Source organism: Periplaneta americana, chromosome 12 (assembly GCF_040183065.1).
Source record: "Periplaneta americana isolate PAMFEO1 chromosome 12, P.americana_PAMFEO1_priV1, whole genome shotgun sequence".
NCBI classification, from domain to species: Eukaryota; Metazoa; Arthropoda; class Insecta; order Blattodea; family Blattidae; genus Periplaneta; species Periplaneta americana.
The window spans coordinates 149,688,004-149,710,423 of record NC_091128.1 but is presented as its reverse complement, the minus strand read 5'-3'; the positions used below and the strand labels follow the sequence as shown (position 1 = coordinate 149,710,423).

The window sequence follows — 22,420 nt, the reverse complement described above, 5'->3', positions numbered from 1 at the left end:
TAAATAAGAAGAGAATATACATATAGACAGGCCTATTAGTACATAAACAAGGTGATAATGGAAATACAAATATTAATGCGAGTATAAATAATAATAGAATGGAAATACAAACATAAGTACAGATAAAAGTAAAATATTAGTACAAATATAAACAAGACGACAATGTAAATACAAATATTAGAACAGATATAAGTAATATATTCGTACAAATATAAACAAGACGACAATGTAAATACAAACATAAGTACAGATAAAAGTAAAATATCCGTACAAATATAAACAAGACGACAATGTAAATACAAATATTAGTACAGATAAAAGTAAAATATCCGCACAAATATAAACAAGACGACAATGTAAATACAAATATTAGTACAGATAAAAGTAAAATATCCGTACAAGTATAAACAAGACGACAATGTAAATACAAACATAAGTACAGATAAAAGTAAAATATCCGTACAAATATAAACAAGACGACAATGTAAATACAAACATAAGTACAGATAAAAGTAAAATATCCGTACAAATATAAACAAGACGACAATGTAAATCCAAACATAAGTACAGATAAAAGTAAAATATCCGTACAAATATAAACAAGACGACAATGTAAATACAAACGTAAGTACATATAAAAGTAAAATATCCGTACAAATATAAATAAGACGACAATGTAAATACAAATATTAGTATAGATAAAAGTAAAATTTCCGTACAAATATAAACAAGACGACAATGTAAATACAAATATTAGTACAGATAAAAGTAAAATATCCGCACAAATATAAACAAGACGACAATGTTAATACAAATATTAGTACAGATAAAAGTAAAATATCCATACAAATATAAACAAGACGACAATGTAAATACAAACATAAGTACAGACAAAAGTAAAATATCCGTACAAATATAAACAAGACGACAATGTAAATACAAACATAAGTACAGATAAAAGTAAAATATCCGTACAAATATAAACAAGACGATAATGTAAATACAAACGTAAGTACAGATAAAAGTAAAATATCCGTACAAATATAAACAAGACGACAATGTAAATACAAACGTAAGTACAGATAAAAGTAAAATATCCGTACAAATATAAACAAGACGACAATGTAAATACAAATATTAGTATAGATAAAAGTAAAATATCCGTACAAATATAAACAAGACGACAATGTAAATACAAACATAAGTACAGATAAAAGCAAAATATCCGTACAAATATAAACTAGACGACAATGTAAATACAAATATAAGTACAGATAAAAGTAAAATAGCCGTACAAATATAAACAAGACGACAATGTAAATACAAATATTACTACAGATAAAAGTAAAATATCCATACAAATATAAACAAGACGACAATGTAAATACAAGTATTAGTACAAGTACGAATAAGAAGTGAATGAAAATACACTTACACGTACTTCCTTACTTATTTACTACTATTTTAGAGAACCCGGAGGTTCATTGCCGCCCTCACATAAGACCGCCATCGACCCCCATCCTGAGCAAGATTAATCCAATTTCTATCATCATATCCCACCTCGCTCAAATCCATTTTAATACTATCCAACCAAATATAAAAATAACATGAAAATGCAAATACAAGTATTTGTACAAAATATAAATATTATGAGACTAGAAATACAAAAATTAGTACAATATTGTTATAGAAGAGGTGAGACTACAAATACGAGTATTAGTACAAATATACATTGAGAGCATAAAGGATAATAATACAAATATAAATAAGATGAAATACAGGATCTAATATTAATAGAAATAAAAATAAAATGAAAATTAAAATTGAAATATTAGTGCAAATATAAATAAGGCAAATATAAATAAAATGTTATTTTAGAATGATTTTTAATAGTATCTAAGACAAAGTAAAATTGAAGTTTACAATAAATACCCGAAAAATATATGAAACATTTAAATTATGTGAACACAACATAAAATTTATTTTCCTTGTGATTCATCTGCATATGTTCTTCGAACACACTGCACTATGAACTTGCTGTGGTTAAGCTTAAAATAAAGACACTCGATGCAATAATTTCAATATAACCTACCTGTGTACTGAAGAAAACTATGTAGGTCCCTAACTAGATGTTGGTAAATATAATTAGGTTCTAGTGTTATGTCAAAGACTATCATTTTAGATACGAGTTAAAGCTGTAGCGTTTCTAAACTGTATATTGAACTAATTTCGTGTTCTAACAAGCGTACCGGTAAGTATAATAATTTTAAAGAATGAATTAAAATACATACAAATCTTTCAAGTATTTTCATAAGTGTTTTTTTTTTTGTATTTATGTGTGCTATCTGGTAGGATTGAAGGGAAGGACTTATGGCCTTAATCCTGACAGATTAAATGAATCAATAAATAAATAAGTTAATTAATTAATTAATTAATTAAATAAAATAAATTAAATCTAATTGAATTGAATTAATGAATGATTGAATGAATGAATGAATGAATGAATGATTGGATGAATGAATGAATGAATGAATGAATGAATGAATGAATGAATGAATGAATGAATGAATGAATGAATGAATGAATGAATGAATGAATAAATAAATAATTAAAATTAAATAAATAAAATAAAATAAATTAATTAATTAAATAAATAAATAAAATTAATAAATAAATAAATAATGAACAAAATTATGTTCAGTAAACATAATTTCAATATAAATGCATATTATAATTTAGCCTTTCAAAATTTACCCTGTATATTAGTAAAATTTGATTCTGAATGAAATAAAGAAAATCATGGAAAACTATTACGTTGAAATTAATATTTTTACACAATCGTGTTTTTTGTTGTATTTACAGCTTTTGTTGTAAGGTCATGAAAATTAGAATTCCCACACAGAAACTCGCTGCTAGGGCATTCTTCATAACATAAAAGTACAGTATACTGAAATACTCTATACCCATTACAGTGCACTTATTAATAGTTACCATTACAGTGCAATTTAGCGAAAGCTTCGGAATAATGTTGCTCTAAATTTTCAATGTATAGTACATTGTATTTGCAATTTTAAAAATATGAGCTTGCAAAAAACGTTGTACAATACATGTTTGTGAAGTGCATTACAAAATCTCGGAAACTGGAAAACTTGCTCTGCTCCATTTTCAAACTTTTCCTCGATTTTGTAAAAAAAAAAACACTTCCCAACCTTGTATCGTAATATACTATTTCAGCAAACAGCTTCGTGCATTCTTTCGAATCTGAAGAAAAATGCAGACATTTTGTTCGGTCTTTTAACCCAGTACGGTCCCGCTTTCTTTCTAGTGTGGTCTTCGCAAGGTACTGTTTTACTCAGAATTTTTGTGCTTTTAATGTCGCGTTTATTTTTATTCCGTTTTTGTCTGATGTGATTAATAAAATTGTTCTGCATATGTACTTAGAATTCTTCCGACTTAAAGAACATAGAACTTTACACTCTTTGTCTTTACTCTTTCGAATTCTGCACACCTCAACACCAAATTACCTTTCGTCTCGTTTCTCTTATCTATACTCTAACCACGACGTAAATATCAGATCACTTATCTGTGGTACTCTAAGTATACCTCTTCATAGAACATCTCGTTATTCATCATCTTTTACAGTATCCACCTCGCGTCAATGGAATTCCTTGTCACAAAGTATTAGGGGCTACAAGACAATAAACACCTTTAAAAACAGCTTAAAAGATAACCTTCTTAGCATTTCACTCCAATCATATTGACTTAAACTATCACTGACTACATTATTACTTCTTTCTTTAGACATCATCCTGATAGTGCCGTAGTTTAAAAATTGTCTCATAATAATATATTTCTATTATCTAATATTATTTGAAATATATTAACATTCTATGTATTTTAGCTTAATTCTGCTACACAGTTTATTTCAGTGTTTAATTAATAGTTCATAGTATTTTGTTGTTTAATTCGTAAGTAACTCTTGTATACATGTAACTCTCATTTAAATCAAATTGTTAAATTCTTTGTAAGTTCATGCATATGTGTATATACTTTTTGCTGGTTGAGTGGAAGAGAAGGCATTACGGCCTTAACTCTGCCAGCTAAAATAAATCATTATTATTATTATTATTATTATTATTATTATTATTATTATTATTATTATTATTATTACATTTTTAATTAACAACATTTTATTCTAAGTTATACAAACATTGTAAAATTTGTAATAATGCGAAAAGTTGGAAGTACCTATCTGCGTGTTCGAATTCTGAATATATACGCAGCTTGTGTATTTCTTCTGTATGTTCATGTTGTCTTCTGTTGTTCAAGGTGAGGGCTCGGCTTCGCGCTGCTTGCACGTGACTGGAGTGTCACCGTATGCCCATCTGTAGTTTTTGAAGTCTAATACCCCAGAGTAGTAGGCACAAAATCAGTCAAGTGGTAAGAAGAATTACATACACGACTGCTGTATACTCCGTTGATTAATGTTCGTGCCCATTAATACCACTTGCGCATGTGCAGTACAGCAAAATAATAATACTAATACGAATTTATGTTTGTGTGTACGCGTGCGTGTGAGGATGGGTTTAGCGATGCTGCGCACTAACAAGATTAATATTCGTTACACTATACGCAACAGAAGATGCCAATATTGTTCCTCATTTAAATGACACAACGACACTAATAATAAATTGACAATTCCAGCTTTACTAGCTGTGAACTCATGAGTTTAGGCCTCAGAATTTTAGGCTCAAAAATGTAGATTTTGGCACCTAAATAGGCTTTAAAAACTGTAAAATAGAGCCTAAAAATAATATTTACGCTTTTAAAATTGTGTAACACCGCATATTATCACTATCATTAGCAGCAAAATGGATTTAAGAAATACGAAATTAATAAAAGAATAGTATAATGATAGTAATTAAGACGCAAGTATGTTTGTTTATGAAACAAGCGCAAGCGAGTTTCATAATTTTCATACGAGCGTCTTAATTACCAGTATAGGCAAGTTTCATACGACTTTTTATGGTCGACCATATTTCTAACTTTAAATTATTCAGAAGTATACATTTTATTTGTATCTGACAGCAGATCGGAAGTAACCTTGTTCATAGATCTTGAATTGTGAGATGTGCGCAGACGCGAAAATGTTGATTTTTTCCGAGGAACAATAATGTCATTGACCTTGATGTAATGCAGAGAATGTATAACCTGGAAATTGATTTAGAATTGAAAAACGAGATGAGAAATTTAATTTATTTGAATATTATTTACAATTAACGCTAATTATTATAGTAACAGAACATAACCTTCTGCGACAGTATTGGATTTCCAGCCTCCGTGACGTTTCCCTCGTTGTCTTTCGATTGCATATCCGAGAATAATCGAAAACCTGAACTTTACTGAATAGGTGTACTTTAATAACATGCATTAAAGGACTGCTACCAGGTGTATAATTACTACATTTCGGCATGGTCGAGCATAAATAAATTTAATCAATAAGAATAAATCTATTTATTGACCACAAAGTAAAATAAATTAATAGTGGAAGAGTGGAACAGAGAAAAATTCTCTCCGACACCGGGATTTGAACCCGGGTTTTCAGCTCTACGTGCTGACGCTTTATCCACTAAGCCACACCGGATTCCCACCCCGATGGCGGATCGAATCGTCTCAGTTTAAGTTCCACCACTTGGGTTCCCTCTAGTGGCCTACCCTCATGCACTGCGTCATAGATGTATGACAGTTGGCACAATGTCCACACATGTTAAAATCCCGGTGCTGGAGAGAATTTTTCTTTGTTCCAATCTTTCATCATCATGACGCAGAATTTCTGCACTGAAATATCATATGTACTTCGGTACATCGTAATATATGATATGCGAGAAATAATCACTTTGTGATTTAAGATGGCGCTTACTCCGTCGGATCCCGGCCACTTAGTCACTCATAATGAGTGCACCTTTGCACATGTGTGGACATTGTGCCACTGTCATACATCTATGACACAGTGCATGAGGGTAGGCCATTAGAGGGAACCCAAGAGGTGGAACTTAAACTGAGAGGATTCGATCCGATATCGGAATGGGAATCCGGTGTGGCTTAGTGGATAAAGCGTCAACACGTAGAGCTCAAAACCCTGGTTCAAATCCCGGTGCCGGAGAGAATTTTTCTCTCTTCCACTCTTCCATCATCATATGATGACGCAGAATTTCTGCACAGAAATATCATATGTACTTCGGTACATCGTAATATAAAATAAATTAATGTCACGTATTCACATTATTTCGATGTTCTCGTTTTCCTGATGCTATCCCATTCGTAGTTGGCATTGAATATATCCCAATTATTTTTTCTAGATTTTCAGGAAGCATTAAAAGTAAATGGTTATGAAAATTATTAACATAACTTTAAATATTATCAGGTAGGCCTACATCTGCCAAGTTTAATATACGAGGTGTATTTAAAAAAATATCAAACATTAAATTTTCACGCGTAACCGAATGAAGCACGGTAGGCTTCGGTGGAGATGTATTGCATCAAATTTCGGCAAAAGTTTGGCTATACCCAAGTGGAGACCAAAGATTCGGTATTTTTTAACACATCTCGTATATGAGGGATTGCTTTTTTTAAATAATAGATTCGTAAATTAAAAGAAATTTGAGATTACAATTTACTACTTACTTACTGGCTTTTAAGGAACCCGGAGGTTCATTGCCGCCTTCACATAAGCCCGCCATCGGGGCCTATCCTGAGCAAGATTAATCCATTCTCTATCATCATATCCCACCTCCCTCAAATCCATTTTAATATTATCTTCCCATCTACGTCTCGGCCTCCCTAGAGGCCTTTTTCCCTCCGGCCTCCCAACTAACACTCTATATGCATTTCTGGATTCGCCCATACGTGCCACATGCCCTCCCCATCTCAACCGTCTGGATTTAATGTTCCTAATCATGTCAGGTGAAGAATGCAATGCGTGCAGTTTTGTGTTGTGTAACTTTCTCCATTCTCCTGTAACTTCATCCCTCTTAGCCCCAAATATTTTCCTAAGCACCTTATTCTCAAACACCCTTAACCTATGTTCCTCTCTCAAAGTGAGAGTCCAAGTTTCACAACCATAAAGAACAACCGGTAATATAACTGTTTTATAAATTCTAACTTTCAGATTTTTTGACAGCAGACTGGATGATAAAAGCTTCTCAACCGAATAATAACAAGCATTTCCCATATTTATTCTGCGTTTAATTTCCTCCCGAGTGTCATTTATATTTGTTACTGTTGCTCCAAGATATTTGAACTTCTCCACCTCTTCAAAAGATAAATTTCCAATTTTTATATTTCCATTTCGTACAAAATTCTGGTCACGAGTCATAATCATATACTTTGTCTTTTCGGGATTTACTTCCAAATCTATCTCTTTACTTGCTTCCAGTAAAATTCTCGTGTTTTCCTTAATCGTTTTAACTTCGTATTTTTCTGGGCAAATAAAACGATCTGCAGAAATATTTAATTTAGGCAATTTTAAGCTCAAAAACACAGAATAGGTATTAATGGGTAAAATAGGCACTTTTAGGCACAGATAATCTCTGCCAGGTTTTACATGAGAGGTGTATCTACATCACTTGTTTTGATTATTACTTCAGGCATAAAACGTAAAATCCGAGGTCTATAGTCATGATGTGTAATGATCAAATAACTTAAAGTTTAATTCTTGATTCATAATACTTTTTGCATTTGTATGCCAAATATTAAAATTTGTTTAACTAACAATTTTTAATTATGATTGCCTTAACTAGTAAGTCTAGTACTAAAAAGTACAGTACCTCCTTAAGTTTTGCAAGTTACACAGTACATAATTAAATGTTAGTTTAAAAATGTTTTCAAGTATTATGTAATTTGACAATAAATGTTTAATTTAATGTGATACGATATAAAATGTATATATTAATTTCTTTAAACAAGTGATGATAGTGCAGAAAGAGGTAAAAATGAATCACTGTGGATGACTGAAGTTGTCCTTCTGCAACCAATTACAGTGTTCACTTATAACTAGACTTCGTGGAATTGCCACGAGAATCGCAAGGTTTACTGCGCACGCGGTATAGACTGTATGAGAAGGGGGCGTGCAACGGATGGAGTATGCCTCTGATGTAAACACTGAGCAGTATACTGCGGTTACAATGAAACCTGTATCCTGCATTCAAGAAATATAATGAATGATCATTGAAGTAGCAAATGTCTAAACATGTAAATGCACAATTATTTTAAACTGAGATATATTAACTCTTAACATTTAATGTAAGATACTCACATCATGCTTGAATATGTGCAGTGAAGAGTTGCGTACATTTTGAGCGACTGCAAAGTAACCTCCTCCGATCGTCACTTAAACAGTTTTTATTTTGGGAAAACGTACGTTCAACATTACACGATGTGATACGTACATATTTGAAGAACGGAAAGTCACTACTTTATAGTACACCAACTTCAGATGTCTTGTCGTGACCTGATAGTACATCATTTGAATCGCCCCATGCTGAAAGGGCTTCAGTCATAAATTTCGATGGAAATCATAGCCTTATGGGTAGCTCCATAGGAATGTGCAGAAAGGTATTCAGTCCAATGCTTGGAAAGATAGAAACTGAAGCGTCAGGCTCAAAGTTCTATGCACAATGGAATATAGCCTACTGTAATGTACAGAATGTTTTTTTTTTTTTTTTTTTAGTTTTCTCAAAACTAGGTCTAATGGACTGAAGCCCTTTCTGCATGGGGCAATTCATTTATAATACGAAGTTGTGAATAGGCAGAATTTTAGCAATAATATTTCTCAACTTACATTTCACTTTTTCTGAAATTAGTGAATTGTTATTTTGGATAACGGTTTCTGATACTTTATACACTATATTAAGGGCTTCTGAGAGTTTTAGTTTAGACGATTCTAACAGGATGATGTTTTTGGACACGATTTTAAAATTAGAATCAATGAACAGAATATCTTCCAATAACTGTTCAGAAGGTAATGATTTTACAGCTGCAACAGCGGAACTGTCTGTGCTATCCAATGCATCAATTACCTCCATTATTTTACCGTAATGTTCTGCATAATAATTATCAGCAACCACGTTCCCCAACGGGTCAAGACTGGCTGCGGGGGTAAAGGTATTCCAGGGGCAGTTATTTGCAACAGAAACACTCTCATTGTAATATGTTTGATTGAATTCTTGTCTGCACTGAACAAATATTAAGCTTTGACTATTCCAACCACAGTAATGCAAAAACAAGTGCTTACATAGGTATACATTAGCTGTAGCTGCTCTATCTTTTTGGACCGGTCACAACTCTTAACATGAACTGCTTATACTACGAGACGGGGAGAGCGCTCACCTCTTCTATACTACCGTACATCGGCAACCTGATTGCATGCTGCGTGTGATAATTCAACGAAGTCTATATATATATATATATATATATATATATATATATATATATTTACAAAGTTATGGAAACAATGATAATCTAATGATATAAATGCAAAAAAACATACAAATATAAAGATGTATAGGAACAGACATTGAAACAACAAAGTCAAAATAAAGTAAATATAAATCTTACAATACAAGTTAATATGAATGAAATAATAAAAGCAACACAATATAATGAGCTATATCATTTTCAGAAATTTATTGAAAGTGTATTTGAATTGTTTAAGACTGGTATAAAATATATCTATCTCTCTTAAGCTATACAATGTATTATAATTGCGAAGAATTCCATAGATAGGACAATAATAGTATACGAGTAATAATAGGACACCAATACTTTTATCCAGAGGTGTAATTCACGCCTAGCGGGCCCTGGCGGGTCGAGGATATTGTTTTTCGAGGCCGTGCGGCGCCAGATAACTTTTATGATTTTCATATTATTGTCAAATTTTGCATTTATAAAAAGTTATATTTTATTCATTTTTAAACAATTTCATAATAAGTTCTAGCTCCTCAGCAGACCTAACTAGCTCTTAAGCTAGATTCGAACCCATGTATTTTCGTTTTACATTCCATAAGTATTCCTGTGAAATGGTTTTGGTGGTGATAGTGATGATGATGATGATGATGATGATGATTATTATTATTATTATCATTATTATTATTATTATTATTATTATTATCATTATTATTATTATGACGGCAGCGGCGGCGACATCTATTACCGAAATCACAGAGCCAGGGCATTTTTTCGTTTAGAAATACATCACTGCTTTCACCAGTTGTCGAACTACTACTATATTTGCCATTATATCCGAGGCTCGTGCATTCAGATCAGCCCAAGAGAAATGAATTTTGAAATTCGATAGAAATTCATTACATAATACATTCAGCTGTATTACGTTTTATACAGTAATTGTGGTACATGAATGTAAATTGAGAAAAATAGTAAAGCCGATAGAACCATATCACAGATCATGGCACGTAAACTATTTTTGTTTTTTTCGTTTAAAGCTTCCGACAGAACTCGCAATTTGATTTCTCGTCCAAGTAAAAGTTAAACTTACTCCGCATTCTTGTCTGCATTCCATCATCAGCGATAAAGAAATTAAACAGGAAAATCCTCCTCTCTCAGAAAATGAAACTCTGTATATCGCAGGAGACCAGCATTGAAGTCCACCCCGTCCAATCCATTGCACACTGACCATGTTATTTAATTTCTCACCAACTGTTATGGCAAAATGTGCTGTAGTCCCATCTAGCAGAAAGCACATTCGTATCTATTTATTCGGTGGTAAGTCATATAGAAAGTACATTATAGCGCTTCTAACATACGTAAATTACGTTCACAAAAGTTGTAATCTGAACACATGATAAAATTTGTATATATCCACTGAATTATTATTATTTTTTTTTCAATATTTTTTTTCTTATATATTTCGCTATAAATATTTAAATTAACAGTTGATAGAAATAAATTATGATAATAATCTAAAATAGATTCCGATAAATGTGTTGTATAAAATTTAGAAACTGCTTGTAACAACACTGTTTAACGGAAAACTGTGTAACGTCTTCAGAGATATCAACCCACAGTAATTTAAACTACGTTCTAGTGAATATTAGGATTAGTTATTTGCTTATGTTATAGTATACATTTAATTAAACTTGTTAATTGAAATATAAGATTGTATTTTAGTACTTAATTTCATCTCATTACATTTAATTCATTCATGTGTACAAATTATAAAACTTTGTAGATATTTGCTGAAATTATAGATTTGTAAAATTGTATTAATTCCATAATTGAGGACTTCACCCGAATAACAGAGTATACCCTTATACGCCCGTTTTCCGACGATCAAGGAATTAGATAGTTGAATGCGTATAGTGCACTGTAGTAAATTTTCGTAAGTTTAGCTTTAATGCGTAACACAGGACACAATGTTACGTGTTTACGTTGAACGAGTGAACGCACCTACTACAGCGGCAGTCACACTCAGATGCTGTTCCAAGCCGTACTGTAGTAGGCTAATATTCCATGTTTAAGCTTACTTCAGGTTGTCAGTTGCAGCAGTGAATCATGACCGAAAATATGGGAAAAAAGAAGCTTGTGAGCAAAACTAAATGGAAAACCGGAGAAAAGAAATTAATAGAAACAGTGGCAAGTCATACATAACTTGTACGTAGGCAAGGAAATGGAAGAGCAGCATCTCCACCGTTTTGGTGTTTATCAACATCCAACCTGTACCCTTTGTGACCTTCAAGAAGCGATGAATAGGGATCATCTCCAACGCTGTCCAGCTCTAAAATTACTGACAGAATGTGGCAGATACTGGGAAGCGAGAAGCCTCATGCCTCTGTTTAGTTCTTAGTTTTTAGTTCTTTAAGGATTTTGTTTAGTTCCTTCATTAGGTTTAATTTTAAGTTGTATTAAGTTAATTGTTTTAATCTTGAGGTTGTGTTTAGGTAAACGATAAGTTATCTATGTACCTGTCATTCGCATAAATAAATAAATAAATAAATGAATAAATAAATAAACCTTTAATATGATAATGGTATTCTGTGGAAAGGGAGGCTAATGTACACGAATTAAATCAGATTTGAAGATTTTTCTTCAAAGTCTCGTAAGAAATTCTGAGAATCGAGCTGAATTCCTTTAATAGGAACTATAGTCTGGGTAATGATTGCGCTTCATAATGATTTCTGACATTAATTATATATGTACGCATGATAGAATGATATTAAAAAGACAGTTTCCGAGAGTATCGTTTTCTTAGCGTACGAAGACTACGTGATAAATAGTCAAGGGAGAACTACGAAGGCTATAGCTTTGTAAAACAAATAAATCGTGGAAGCTACGAGCCTCTGGTATATTGTCCGACGTCATCACAAGATCATATAAAACCAGGTTCGCGGAACATAAATCAAGTCTCCCAACTAGCATGCGCGTGAAGTACGAGGAAAGTGCAGGCCTCAGCGAAGGGAGACCTCATTCAATTAATACTCACATGTATTGACATCCACACTTGTCAGGGATTTCCTGCTCCTGTCAGTTCATCAATTCCACAGCTCAAGAGGCCCATACTTATCGAATTTCAGTGAAGAGTGCATTATCTGATTAGAATCTCCCGTCATCGCAGTCTTGGATCGTGGAAAATTTCAGCATGCCTACCGTTCACGTTCTAACTAAATTTAATAAGAATTATGTATGATCAAACAAATAAATCCAGTATTATTAATGATAACATTATTATTATTATTATTAAACTATTTTAAGTGTACTATACGTATTTTAATAGGAAATAAATTGGCATCTAGACAAATATTTGTACATATATTATTATTATTATTATTATTATTATTATCATTATATCATCATTATCTTCATACAGGAATTAGGCACTTGTCTGCTTTTTCAGGCTTCAAAGGATTATAACCACCATATTGATTTTAGACGCTCCAGATTTCTTCCTCCCTTAAAGGCTCGTCTCCACTATTAAACATTTAACAACAACATGTTAAATGTTAAATTATTTACAGTTAACATCCCAACATGTTGATTGAACATGTTAATGCTAATTTCATTTAACACTTTGTCCACACTGTTAAACATGTTGAAGTTGACTTTCTATGCGTAGTCCACCATAAACACACTATGAGATTTTAATATAGATAGTGTTTTATTTTCAAACCTTGGAGAATGGACTCAGATGATGATATGACTTTTGTAATTGCCTCTATTGTTTGTTACAAGGCTTTGAAAAGGAAGAAAATGAGAATGTCGATGCGGCAATATCTTAGTAAAAGACACTATGCAGGATACATTCTAAACGAGCTTAAGGAAAATGAGGAATATGTAATATTGTTCAGCAGAATATATGGTTCCAGTGTATCAAAAAGTGAACAAAAAAAAATATATATATATATTTTTTTTTAGATTTTCTGCCAAAATGTCACCGCTGCATTGCCTCAAAGCCTTAAAGAATAGCACACTTAATACATGAACTTAAATGACTCTTAGGGGGCTGTAAGAAAATTAATTATATGTCTTTCGAACTCCAGAATTTCTTCTCAATACAGAACAAATCTAGTACTCCTAATTTAGGAGACGCTTCAGAAATGAGCAGTTACTTAGCAATAATGGCTCAGGTTGAACGTTAACATGCCACCTAAATAACGAACATCTGACATTTGACAACAGAAGAGGTAATCTCCCTAAATATGATGGGTTGTGATATATGATCGCCAGGATATTTACCTCGAGAGCTCTGGGCGATCATCAATCAGGAAGATGAACGAGCAAGGAGCCCTATAACTTAATTGTTTTGTTACATAATATGAAAATTAGTAGGTGGTCTTAATATTATATGAGGAGCTACGATAATTTCTTGACAATAATTAATACATGACTCAGCAGTAATGCAGTCAGCACTTAATTAACACACATTAATACATTTAACTCAAACTTAACTAAGACATTATAAGACTTCACTATCAAACGCAAATATGTGTTTTATGAGTTAGGTACAAGTTATAGGGTAGAGTAGCATAAATCGCACCGCTTCCTTAATGGTACCACAGCTAGTTTAAAACAAATTAATGTAGTAGTGTTGCATCTAGTGGTATTGTTACAATCTACCATATGGACTTCCACCATGTCACTTGATTTCTGCCACTTCTTTGTGTCAGCAGCGTGGTGATAGTGTATCTAATAGAATCGCTCAGTTGGATGTATATTTAGCTAACATTTTGTAACTAAATAACTGATTTGTATGCAAAGGAATCCATAATCTTCAGATGTTATTCGTTTAAAGAGATATTAAAGAACATTTAACTTAGTAGGATTTTCGAGCATGTGGTGATTATAGGCTAGAATGAAGGAAATAATAACTTATGGCGTAGTTTCTCAATTCGCACCACTTTGTAGGTGCCTAATTCGCACCGGTGCGATATGAGCAACTGTAGCAATTCTAACCGTACAAAAGAAGGTCCCAAAAATTTTAACTGAACTAGGAATGCATCAGGTGGGTGCAATATCAAGTGATGAAAAGGGCGTTAATACAACAAGTGTGTGTTGTACAAGCGCACCAGATATTCTGTGCCACCTGTGATAATTTTTAAACGTCAAACAGTGCATCCTTCATTATCAGCTGGTGCTCCTCCAGGATCGTTATTTGTTTGCTCTGAGTCAGGTTACATCAACGGTGAACTATTTGTCGAATAGCTCAAACATTTTATTTGCCACTCAAACCTGTCATAGAAAAAAGTGCTGCTTCTGTATGTCCACCTATACGACCCATTCCAAAAATTTAGAAGCTAGATTATCTCGGGAAAATGGTATGTTCCTGTTTCAGCTTCCTCGTCATAATACTCATAAGGCCAGCCTTTAGATGTTTCTATCTTCAAATCATTTCAGACAGCTATATCTTGAAGCAGTTCTTAGGTTGCTTCGAGATAATCGTGGAGAAAAGGTGACGCAGTTTACAGTTTGAATGCCTGATGAAGCACATGGCAAATGTGTGACAATACAAAACGTATTCAGAAAGTTTAAATGTTACGTAATTTACGCTCTATTTTTTTCAATTTCATTTGAAGATGCGTTACTCTCTTTCATTAATTTCAATAAACTTGTAATTTGCATTTATTACATTATTCATATTAAATACTGTTCAGTACGTTCAATATTAAAAGCTTTCCTTCATCCTGTTCCCTGCAGTTAAAGAGGTGCGATTTAAGAAACCGTAGGTGCTATTTATGAAACTAGTTGCCTAAATGGCACCACTGACATGTGTTTCGAAAATGTCATTTTAATTAAAAATATTAAATCAAATACAAGGATTCATTTTTACATGAAAGGTAAATGTTCTGGGAATATATCTCTGTAAAGGAATGCAGAAAATAAAAACTGTATTGTTCAATAAAAATTATAAATGCTAAAGTGGTACAATACAGACAACCTTACCTATTTTCAAGGACATATAACTTACACCTTTCTGAGAATTACAATTTAATTCTATTATTTAATATAAGAACTACAGTCTGATCCGTTTGGGAAGATATAAAATAAAATGACTAAAAAATTTATAATGGGGGTGCTGTAGCATTAATTTCAGTTCCAATGTGATACTGAAGCACGGGCGGTATGTATTATCGTTGTTACCGCATAAGAAACAAATGAAGTTACTGAGGAACGACCCAATAAACAAAATACTTCTTGAATAGATGGCTATTTTCTGACTAGGCAACCTTCCATATCAGTGGAAGGAAGGCAGAAAATAGGGAAGATTGGAGAATCGTGGGTTTGCAGTGAAAGGCTTACCCTTGGGCAGAGAACTATGAATGAATGAGTGAATCCTATTTTGTAGAGGAATGGATTCTGTCCCCTATCTCAGCAACAAAGTTCTGCACATTGCTAGGCTGGAGGAGCTCAGTAATACCTATAGTAATCATATTTAGAGGAGATCGCATCCAACTAACGTTTGACCAATGGGAGTTGTCGATGCATGCTTGTAATCCTAAATTCGATACCACTATTCCACTTCACTGCTTAGACAATGTGGTCACATGAGGATATATAACTTCTCGTTCCACGATTAGTTACCTTTGCTGATGATTCAGAGCCAATGAAGACTTAACCAACCAAACTTTGTTGTCAAACTTCGATAGTTGACTTGTTAGACACACGTATGAAATATATTTAATACTTGATGAACTGAATACTGGAATAGGGAATTAATTACGCTCTACTGAAATTCTAAACATGATTAAAGGAACAGTAACCTGAATAACAGTCAGTTATAGTAATAGGAGTCCTCCGATGTATAGGTAATTCAAAATGAGATAGACACAATCATATAAACACAATTTACCGTCCTTGGAGAACAACGTTTGCTCCATTTGCCTAAGGATATTAAAGATTCAGTGGCGCCGCGTCTGTGGCTACATTACTAGCGGACTATATTTCTGTCGGCCCGGGTGCAATCCCAGGTCAAGTTTGGGTGGAATATGCGGTAGACAAAACGTACGTTGCATACGATTTTTCCCGAAGTACTGCCGTTTTTTTCTTTAATTTTTTTTCCAAATTCAAATTTCAAATTTATTCATAATTTTCATTTGAATGGTATAAATAGTTACCCGAAATGAGCATGTACGTCCACACATGTGGAGTAACGGTTAGCGCGTCTAGCCGCGAAACCAGATGGCCCGGGTTCGATTTCCGGTCGGGGCAAGTTACTTGGTTGAGGTTTTTTTCCGGGGTTTTCCCTCAACCCAATATGAGCAAATGCTGGGTAACTTTCGGTGCTGGACCCCGGACTCATTTCACCGGCATTATCACCTTCACCTCATTCAGACGCTAAATAACCTAAAATGTTGATAAAGCGTCGTAAAATAACCTGCTAAAAAAAGAGCACGTACTAGTGCTCGGGTACAGTCCAATAGAGTCTATACATCAATGTTATAGGCATTAATAATAATGATGATAGTAATGATAATAATAATAACAATAATAATAGTAGTAGTAGTAGTAGTAGTAGTAGTAGTAGTAGTAGTAGTAGTAGTAGTAGTAGTAGTAGTAGTAGTAGTAGTAACAGTAACAATAATTATAGAATATATGACGATAATATAAAAATAGTAATACCAATTAAAATAATAATAATACAATAATATTAACAATAAGAAAATAATAAAAATAATATTGATAAAGTAAATATAAAAACCACTTAGCGAGAGTTGACGCAATTGATATAAGCATAATATAGTAACCAGAAGAAAAAAAGAATTCGAAGTCCTCTAGAAAGTTCGTTGTACCGCAGACGACAGCAACCGACGTGTTAATTCCACCAATATCTTTCCCCATGTTTAATTTATCATCTGTAGTAGTAAAAATAGTCTGGGTGATATCTGCGGTAATACGGGTTTCTGAAGCCGGTACAGGTTGTACGGGCTTGACGCTCCTGGCTCTGTATTCGGGCTTCTCAGTGGATGATGGGGACCTTACTTGAAGGATCTAGAAGGATGGCCTGTCTGTCAGCGTCGGATTCACGAATGTCACTCAGGCCATCCGTCGGAAAAAAATAATCGCATATAGCGTACAGTACAAGAGTTCAAGAGGCCTAAGTGCAACATGTGAAAGAAGAAAGCGCTTGTCTGGGAAATGGTAACTTTATCAACTTGATATTTTCGTGATTTTTTTTGGAAGACATACAGTCGAGGTACTGTGTATAATCCATAAATATGTTTTCTGAAATTTTGTACACTTACATGTAAAAGATATGGCTTTTTTTTTCTGGAGGTGGGCCCTTACGCAAGCACAGCAGCCCTAGGATAATATTGCGTAACCTCCTTATTTGGGATGATTTTTGAAGTCCGTAGGACCACTCTTCAAGCATGTGATTCACTACTTGGTGCCATTTTATCGATTCAGCTATGGCATCCAGGTCTGACTAAGTCCGCAAACGCTCCTCCGTCTCCCTATTAATATACCGCCTCCTCAGATCAATGGCATTTGTTCACGTGCTTGCTTCTGCTGCATCCTTTGACCAGAAAACCGCGCCAACGTAGATCCGATAACCCACCAAGGCACCATCTATCCGAGGGAGCTATACTTCCCGGTTTGCCATAGTCCACTCTTGAAATCACAGCGACTCTTGGTATGTGTACAGCTCCTCCAGACACATGACACCTATAGGCGAATCCCGGAACCATATCTGTCACAATCTCCTGGTCGACTTGAAACTATTAAGTTGATACATGAATTGAAGCTAATGAAAGCGAAATGAGTCCAAGGTCCAACGCCAAAGTTACTGAACAATTCTACTTCAAGTGGTTGAAGGAAATCCTCGGAAAAACCCAACTAAGTAACTTGTCCCAACCAGTATTTGAACCCGGACCCGGTCGTTTTACGGTTAGGTAAGGTAACCGTTACTCCAAAGCGGTGGACAAAATATGTGGCTTTCTGAAAAATGTGTGTATTCTACATGTCATTTCCTAGTGAATTATTATTCAGCTGGGTTCGACGGTATTCGAACCCGACAATCCGACGTAGAAAGTCGAAAATTTAGCTGGTGGACTAAACGTCCGTCCTACTCATAAATTTCTGATACAAGTTTATAATGCCCACAAATGTGATGACGGAAGAGAGAAATGTTTCTTCTGATGATATTGTATAATAGATGTAGATGATTACGTTGACAATTACACTTTTACTACGTCATACTACTTTTGACCAATAAAACGGTACGGAATGACGTGTTTGAACCAATCATGGCTGCTTATCCTACAATTTTATCACCTCCCTAGCATTTGTTTTTATTATCTCCCTAGCATTTGTTTCTTTGTTAGCCAACATTGTACTTTCAGTATTGTATCTTCTAAAACGATTCATCTTTATTTCATCATCCTTAATTAAAACTTTTCTATAATTTGTCTTGTATATAATATTTAGGTTATGTTACAGCTTCTGCTGTATGAGAGTATGGATAGTCATGTATCAGAGATTGTTCAATATATATTGATAATTAAAGTGGAATTCAACTGTTTTAATAAAAGTGAAACTGATTCAACAAAGCCTTCTTGGCTAGAGTCTGTGTGATGTATCTTGTCTCACTGTGAAAAGAGAGAGAAAGGAGATATGTCTTACTTCGTGTGTGTTGTTATGGCAATGGGGTAGTGGAGCGGTGCTGTCCATCCATCCAGTGGCGGAAGGGACGAATTGATACATTCTGTAGCGCAAAATAAAATTACAAAATATCTCTCTTCGTACTGTGTAGTCCCGTCACTGAGCTTGTCTTTCAAGAAACTGAGTTCCGGTAGCCTGTACAATAACAAGGTTTTGAAAGGAATCCTGAAAATTTACAACCCTCCTATAATCTCCACCCTCATTTGAAGGAACTTGGTTTTATTGCTACTGAGACAAGATAAACCTTACCAGGTATAGTAATCGTCCATAGAGTTCAATGAAGATTGTATAGTTGGCACAACTGGTAACAAGAGAACAGCTCATCACAACACATTACTGCCATCCAGCTGAATACTATTTGTAATGATGAGATGGTACAAAAATTCATTTTCAAGACAGTTTAGTATTTTAATAAGTCAATTAATGTCTTATTGTATTAGAGTACTTTATTTCTTCTAATATTTATGTACTTTCTTCTAATCGTGAAATAGTCAATTAAATCCACCCGAGTTTTGATTTTATCTAGATAAATCAAAACCTGTAGTGAGATTACTGTTGATAAATGATTTTGTTCTTGCTTAATTGATTCTAGAAGTTACTTGTACCCGCATTCCTAGTGTACATCATTTTGAAATTCTCCATTGCATGGCATTAGTAGAACCATCGATGTAGCTCAGTCGGCAGACTCGCTGGGCTGCTGATCCGGAGATGCGTTCGGGCTTGGGTTGGATCCCCCTTTGGTCTTTGGTTTCTTCCGAGGTTTTCCACAGCCGTGGGACTGAAGCCGGATGGTCTATGGCAAGTCCTTGGCATTAATCCCTTTGATTTGATTACCCACCTTTGATTTTATTACTTGGTTGGGTTTTTCGGAGGTTTTCCCCAACCAAAAGGCAAATGCCGGGTAATATTTTGGCGAATCCTCGGACCTCACCTCATTCACTACATCTCCCCAAAATATTGTAAAAAATTGCACAAAATTGTAAAAATTGTAGAAAATTACTAAATTGTAAAACTATAAAAATTTGTAAAAATTGTAATTGTAATATTGTAAAATTTTGACTTGTTCCACATCTTAAAGCTTGATTGCTCAAGTAAGATTTATGAAATAAAATAAATGAATTCATTCATTCATTCATTTTATTCCATAGATCTTACATGAGCAATGAAGCTTTAAGATGTGGAACATGTCAACATTTTACAATATTACAATTACAATTTTTACAAATTTTTATAGTTTTACAATTTAGTAATTTTCTACAATTTTTACAATTTTGTACAATTTTTTTACATTTTGGCGAGATGTAGTGAGATGAGGTGAGGTCCGAGGATTCCCCAAAATATTACCCGGCATTTGCCTTTTGGTGGGGGAAACCTCGGAAAAACCCAACCAGGTAATCAAATCAAAGGGGTTGATGCCAAGGACTCGCCATAGACTCGCCATAGACCATCCGGCTTCAGTCCCACGGCTGGGGAAAACCTCCGAAGAAACCAAAGTCCAAAGGGGGATCCAACCCAAGCCCGAACGCAGCTCCGGATCAGCAGCCCAGCGAGTCTGCCGACTGAGCTACATCGATGGCTCTACTAAAAGTATACAATACATAGTCAATCAGATTATTAAATTTACAAACGCAAATGATCATTCATAAGTTGAGCTATATGTATAATACAAAACAAGTTAATTAAATTTAAGGCATAAACAATTCAACCAGTTGTGATATACAGAAGTTGATAATACATATCATGCAAACTACTTCAAATTACAAACACAAACAATTTATCAGTAGAGCTATATAGATTACTATTCAATTTAAGGCATATACAATTCATCGGCCAAAACTACACAAATATATACAATACAAAGTAGCATACTTTCATTAAGCTATAAAAATTTGTGCAATTAATATTAAGTAGATTAATTCAATTTATAATCATAAACAATTCATCAGTTGAGCTATACATATTACCATCCAATTTACAGTAGGTCTTATACAATTCATCAGTAGAGCTACACAGACTAGTAATCATTTTAAGAACATATACAATTCATCAGCCAAACTATACAAACATATACAATCAAATTAGTTCAATTTACAAACTTATTTTCGTTAAGCTATACAATTCATATGAAGTAGATTAATTCAATTTATAAGCTTAAACAATTCATCAGTTGACCTATACAGTATACTATTCAATTTACAGTACATACAATTCATCAGTTATGCTAATCAAAAAATACAATACATAGTAAACAGATTAAGTCAATATAAAAACATATTTTAGTTGAGTTGAGTCGAATGAATGAATGAATGAATGAATGAATGAATGAATGAATGAATGAATGAATGAATGAATGAATGAATGAATGAATTAACGTAAAAGTTACGCTCGCTATCTTGTCGCAAACTTGCAGTTGAGTAGCAGTTGTAGAAATATTTTCAGCTGCTAATGGAATGTAAAAATCGATCGTTCTTGAAACCGAGAATATATTTAATATAAACTGTAAACAACATCGTGCTTTGCGGGAGATTAAGAATGCATTGACTTTGATCACGCGGATCCGGGAAGGATTTATTCCTGGTATGAACTTCCTTGTGCCAGCACTCTAAATACAATGTCTTTCCCAGCAGAACAGAAAAAGGAATAATGGATGAGGCGTAACAGTGAGAGGGCAGAGGAAGGTAGAAGAAGAGAAACAGAGAGAGGCAGAAGAAAAGACTGGGTTTTGCAAGTTTTAAGTACACTTCCCCTCTTTTTTCCAGCATTCTTTTATTCCCTGGCAAAACATCTAAAGGTTTCTATTTCAGTTCATGGACACGGGTTTGCTCTTAACTTCCGGGAAATAAAAAAAATCGTTTGCAAGAGAAAAATATAATATGAAAGATAATAGAGCTTGATTTTTTCATGATGAAAGCTCGAGAGAGTTCCGCGTCTAGCAACTTAAGATTGTGGCATCAAATCAACGCTGCGAGCAATCTCGAGTGATGTGTCGGGTTCGGAATCGGTACATCTGCTGCTATTCGTGACAGCAGACAGCAGCGTAATCATCCAGACATATTTAAATGTAATGGACTATGCAAACCATTTGTATTGTCTCTTACAGATTTCTCTTTGTATTCCAAGTGATGGCATTCCCCTCACGTTTACTATGAGGTGTTGTTCTTTGTTTAGTAAATTGTCCGAAGACAGGTTTGAATCTCACAAGTGACACCAATAAGACAACATTCATGAGGCAATTAAGCCAGGAGATAATGGA

General features: G+C 33.9%; 1 protein-coding gene across 8 annotated transcripts in view; it reads left to right on the top strand.

Annotated features, from left to right (window-relative positions):
• Positions 1-22,420, top strand: part of Trpgamma (Transient receptor potential cation channel gamma) — a 663,689-nt gene that overhangs the window by 17,449 nt on the left and 623,820 nt on the right. For 6 of the 8 annotated variants that reach the window (XM_069842256.1, XM_069842254.1, XM_069842252.1 and 3 more), the window contains exon 2: positions 4,330-4,440. The exons of the other annotated variants lie outside the window; for them this stretch is intronic. The gene's annotated coding sequence lies outside the window, so the exon portion shown is untranslated. The remainder of the gene's footprint in view (positions 1-4,329; positions 4,441-22,420) is intronic. 8 annotated transcript variants of the gene reach the window in all.